Source organism: Cynocephalus volans, chromosome 5 (assembly GCF_027409185.1).
Source record: "Cynocephalus volans isolate mCynVol1 chromosome 5, mCynVol1.pri, whole genome shotgun sequence".
Lineage (NCBI taxonomy): Eukaryota > Metazoa > Chordata > Mammalia > Dermoptera > Cynocephalidae > Cynocephalus > Cynocephalus volans.
Window position 1 is genome coordinate 128227564 of NC_084464.1, and position 5800 is coordinate 128233363.

A 5800-nucleotide genomic window follows, 5' to 3' on the forward strand; every position below is an offset into this window, starting at 1 on the left:
TTACTTCTTTTGTAACAAGGTATATCATTTTAAAAAAGAATGAACTACATTTATGCTTCTGAAATGGAAATAAAAGTGGTGTGCCATATAAGTTCAACACAGCTTTCAGGAATGCAAATTTTACTTGAAGATTTGTATTTAAGAAGACAATATTTTTTTCACTCAAAAAAATTTTAGCAGATATTTTTACTAGTGAGTTCTACCAAAGATTTGGAGAGAAGTTGATTCCAGGCCTTCACAAACTCTTCACAAAATTAAAAGGAGAAACACTTCACATTTCGTTCTAGGAGGCCAATATTACCCTCATATCAAAACCAGGCAAAGACATCACAAAAAAGAAAACAAGACAAATATCCACTATAAATACAGATGCAAAAATTCCCAACAAAATACAAGCAAACGAAAGCCAGCAACGTATGAAAAGGATTATACACCATGACCAAGTGAGATTTATCCCAGGAATGAGAGGTCGGTTTAACATCTGAAATCGGTCAATGTAATCAGTAGAATGAAAGACAAAAATCATATGATAATCTCAATAGATGCAGAAAAAGCATTAGGCAAAACTCAACCACTTTCATGATAAAAATATTCAGCTAACTAGGAATAAAGGCAATTTTTTCAAACTAATAAAAAAGATTCATGAAAAACCTAAAGCTACTGTCATACTTGATGAAAGACTGAATTTTCCCCCTAAAATCAGAAATATGACAAGGATATCTGTTCTTGCCACTTTTATTTAACATTGCATGGGAAGTTTTAACCAGATAAATTAGTCCAGAATAAGAAATAAAAGGAACCCAGAATAGAAAGGAAGAAATAAAACTATCTGTATTTGCAGGTGCCATGATCATGTAGGTAGAAGATCCTGAGGAATCTCCACACACAAAAATATTAGCACACATAAATGAATTCAGCAAGACTGCAGGACAAAAGATCAATATAAAAATAAATTTTAATATAAAATCAAGGAAGTGATTCCATTTACAACAGCATCACAACGAATAAAAAACTTGGGATCAATTTTAACAACAGAAATGCAAGACTTGTACATAGAAGACTACAAACCATGGTTGAAATTTCAAAAGACCTAAATAAATGGAAAGACATCATGTGTTTTTGGATCAGAAGACATAATATTAAGATGGCAATACTCTCCAAATTGATCTACAGATTTAATACAATTTCTCCCAAAATCCCATTTGCATTTTTTTGGTGGAAATCAGTAAGTTTATCTTAAAATTCATATGGAAATTCCAGGGACCCAGAAACTTATTATAAAGCTATAGTACATCAAGTGTGGCACTGACATAAAGACAGACATACAGATCAGCGGAATAGAACTGAGAGTCCAGAAACAAACCATTATATATATGGTCTATTATTTTTTACCAGTGGTGCTGGAGAAATTGTGTATCCACATGCAAAATAATGTAGTTACACTCATACCTCACACCCTATAGGAAAATTACTAAAAGTGGATCACAAACCTAAATGTAAGAGCTAAAACAGCAAAATTATTATAAGAAAATATAGTTAAGTTTCATAACCATGCATCAGGCATTTTTTTTTTAGATGTGACATCAAAGCATGAGTGACAAATCACAATTAAGAACTTTTATGCTTTGAAGGATACGATAAAGAAAATGAAAGGATAACATACAGAGGAGAAAATATTTGCAGATCATATATCTGTTAAGAGACTTGTATTCAAAGCATAATAATAAAAAGGCAGACAAAGCACTGACATGTCAATAATTCCTCTAAATAAAAATTGTGTACTTACAGCAATTAAAAGGCATCGATTGGCAGGGTGTATTTTAAAAATGACCCAATTTTATGCTGTCTACAACAAAGTCACTTCAAATACAACAGTGTTCAACAGGTGGAAAAAGATAGGCAAACATTTACGTAAAAAGAGCAGGAGTATATATATTAATATCAGATAAACTTGAAGTCAGAGAAAAGAAAATGACCAAGCACAAAGGAACATTACATAATGATAAAAGAATCAACAAACTAAAGAGACATAGAAACTCAGTTTCAAAATACATAAAGCAAAAACCGATAGAACTGATAGGAGAAGCAGAATAATTTAAAGTTATAGTTGAGGACTTCAACATAACTCTCTCAGCAATAAATAGTTTAACTAGATAGAGAATCAGCAGGGATATATATATATCAGCAGGGATATGGAAGAACTGAACCAACAGGATGAAATAGATCCAGCAGGATGAACCAACAGGGATATAGAAGAACCCAACCAACAGGGTGAAATAGAAATTTATGGAACACTCCACAAAACACAAGCAGAATACACATTTTTTTCAAGTTTCCATGGAATTTTTATGGACATAGACTATATCCTGAGGCATAAAACAAACCTCAACAAACTTAAAACAATTGAAATGATACAGAATGAATATGCTCTCTGACCATGTAGAATTAAACTAGAAATCAGTAACAGAAAGATAACAGGAAAATCTCCACATTCTTAGAAATCACAGAATACACTTCTAACTAATCCATGCGTTAAACTGAAGGTCATAAAAAAAAAACTTAGAATGAAATAAAAGGAATATAAAACATATCAAAATTTGAGGAATGCAGCTAATGCAGTGCTGAGAGAGAAATTTATAACATTAAATACTTACATTAGAAAAGGAGAAATCAATCATCTAAGCTCCACCTCAAGATACTAGAAAAAATATTTTAGCAAAATAGACTCAAAGCAGACAGAAAATAATGATGATAAGAGCAGAGATCAATGGAACTGAAAACAGAAACTCAGTAGAGAAAATCAATATCACAAAATATGGTTATTTGAAAAGATCAACAAATGATAAATCTCTACTAAGAATGATGAATATAAAAAAGAGAGAAGATACAAATTAGCAATATCAAACACAAAACAGGCAATATGCCTACAGATTCTCAACCATTAAAAGGATGTGAAGGGAATACTACAAACAACTCTGCATGCATAAATTTAGCAGTTTAGATAAAATGGACCAAATTCTCTAAAAAGCACAAACTATGAAACTCATCTAACATGAATGAGATGATCTGATTAGTCTAACAACTCCAAGAGAAATGGCTCCCCTAGTTAAAAATCTTTGAAAACGAAATCTCCAAGTTCAGATGATTTCACTGGAGAATCCTACCAAATAATTAAATAATTAATATTAATATCAATTATACATCATCTCTTTGAGATAAAAGAAAAGGAAGGAACACTTCCCAACTCATTTTATGAGACCAATAGTATCCTAATGCCAAAAACTACACAGACGGCAAAAGAAAAGAAAATGACTGAACAATATCTCTCATGAACTTAGACACAAAAATCCTCAACAAAGTACTAGAACACTAAATCTAGCAGTGTGTGTGTGTGTGTGTGTGTGTGTGTGTGTGTGCATATGTATGTGTGGTGTGTTTGTGTGTTTATTCACACACGCATTTATATATATATATGTATGTATGTATATATTTATAAACCATGACCAAATGGAGTTTATTTCACAAATTCAAGGTTGTCTCAGTATTAAAAAGTCAATCAGTGACATCCATGAGATAACAAGATCCAACATTTGTGTTACTGGAGTCCTGGAAAATAAAGTGGTGGAGTGAGTACCAAAAAGTATTCACAGAAATGATGGCTGAAAACTTCCCAAAGCTGATGAAAGATATAAACCTACTGATTTAAAAAGCTGAGTGAAACTCAAACAGGATAAACACAAAGAAATTCATGCCAGTACATATCGTAATCAACCTTCTGATAGCTGAAGAAAAAGAAAAACATCTTGGGAGATGCTCAGAGAAACACTGAATTAACTGCATGGGAAAATGAATAAAATTAAAGTGAATTTTAAAATCTGAAACCACAGAAGCCAGAAGGAAATGGCACAACATTGTTAAAGTGTCAAGCCCAGTGAGAATGTCCTTTTGAAGGAAGGAGAAGTAAACACATTCTCAGATGAAGTCAAACTAAGGGAGTTTTTTGCCAGAAGAACTACCTTTAAAAAATTTCTAAAAGGATGCTCTCTAAACAGAAAGGCTCTAACAGAAGGAGGGTGAAACTTTGGGAAAAACATTTTTTGAAGGGGATAAAAATAGTAGACTACTTTTTGTCTCACTTGTTTTTAAACTGTGTTTGAAGTTGAAACCAAAGTCCTAACATCATCTGGTACGGCGGTTAATATATGTAAAGAAAGTATTTAAGACATTTATATTTAAAAGTGTGGTGAGCAAAAGGATCTAAACAAGTGTAAGGTTTCTGTACTTTACACAAAGTGGTAAGATGTGGAGACTAACACACCATGATGTGCAACATGTAAATATTGTAATAACTGGAGCAACCATTAACAATTATACAAAGAGATGTATTTAAAACATTGTAGGTAAACCAAAGTGGAATTCTAAAATATATCAAGAAGATAAGAAATGAGAAAAAGAAGAATGAGAATGAGCAAAAAGTGTACCTCAATCTAAACCTTACAACTTTTATAGAAAATTAATTCAAAATGGACCACAGATTTAAATGTAAAATATGGAACTATAAAACTTTTAGAAGATAATATAAAAGAAAATCTTTGTGACCCAGGGAAAGGCAAAAGGTTCTCAGACTTGACACCAGAAACATCATCCATAAATGAAAAAATAATAAATTGGACTTTATGAAAATTTAAAATTTTTTTCTGCAAAAATCCCTGTTAAGATATTAAAAATACTAGGCTACATACTGCGATAAAGCAATTACAAACTACATATTTGACAAAGATTTTACATCAAGAACATATAAAGAACTCTAAAAGCTCAACATTAAAAAATTCAATTAAAAAATGGGCAAAGAAGTGTAAAATCAGGCCTACCGCCCACTGCAGCCAGGCCAGCGATGGAGCCAGAGTGGAAGACCCCTTGTCCCCCTTTTCCAGGAGGCCTGAGATGGCTGGCTGTGGGCCTTGGCCCTGCCCATCTCCCACCATAACCAGGCCAGGATGTAACCAGAAGCTCCCCGGGTCCTGAGACAGGAGCTGAGGGCCTTAACCCTGTCCCCCAATTGCAACCAGGGCAGCAATGCAACCAGGGCAGCAGTGAAACCAGCTGTGGGCCAGCCCTGTATGCTCTTCCCACTCCCCCCCAACAACATCTTAGAATGTACTTATTAAAAAAAAAGTGTAAAAACATGTCACATATGAGACATGAATTGCAAATAAGCACATTAAAAGATGTTCAACATCATTAACCATTAAGGAAATGCACATTAAAATCACAATGAGATATCACTTTATACCTATTAGAACATCTAAAATAAAAAATAATACTGTAATAACAAATATTGGTGAGAATGCAGAAAAACTGAATTTCTCATACTCTGCTTTGGGGATGTAAAATAATGCAGCCACTCTGGAAAATAGTTTGCCAGATTTTACAAAATTAAACATGCACTTATCATCCAACCCAGCAAGTATATTTTGGGCATTTTTCCCAGAGAAATTAAAACTTACTTTCATGCACAACATATATATGAATGTTAAGAACAGTTTATATAGTAAAATACTGGAAAAGACTCAAATGTCTTTAAATGGGTTTATGGTTGAACAAACTGTGGTACATCCATACAATGGAATACTATGCAGCAATAAAAATAATTAACTATCGATATATGCAACAAACTGAATGGAACCCAAGGGCATTGTGTTTATTCCATTCATATAACATCCTTTAAATGACAAAACTTCAGAGATGGAGAACAGATTCGTGGCTGCCAGGACACAGGGACAGGTGTAGTGGGGGAGGA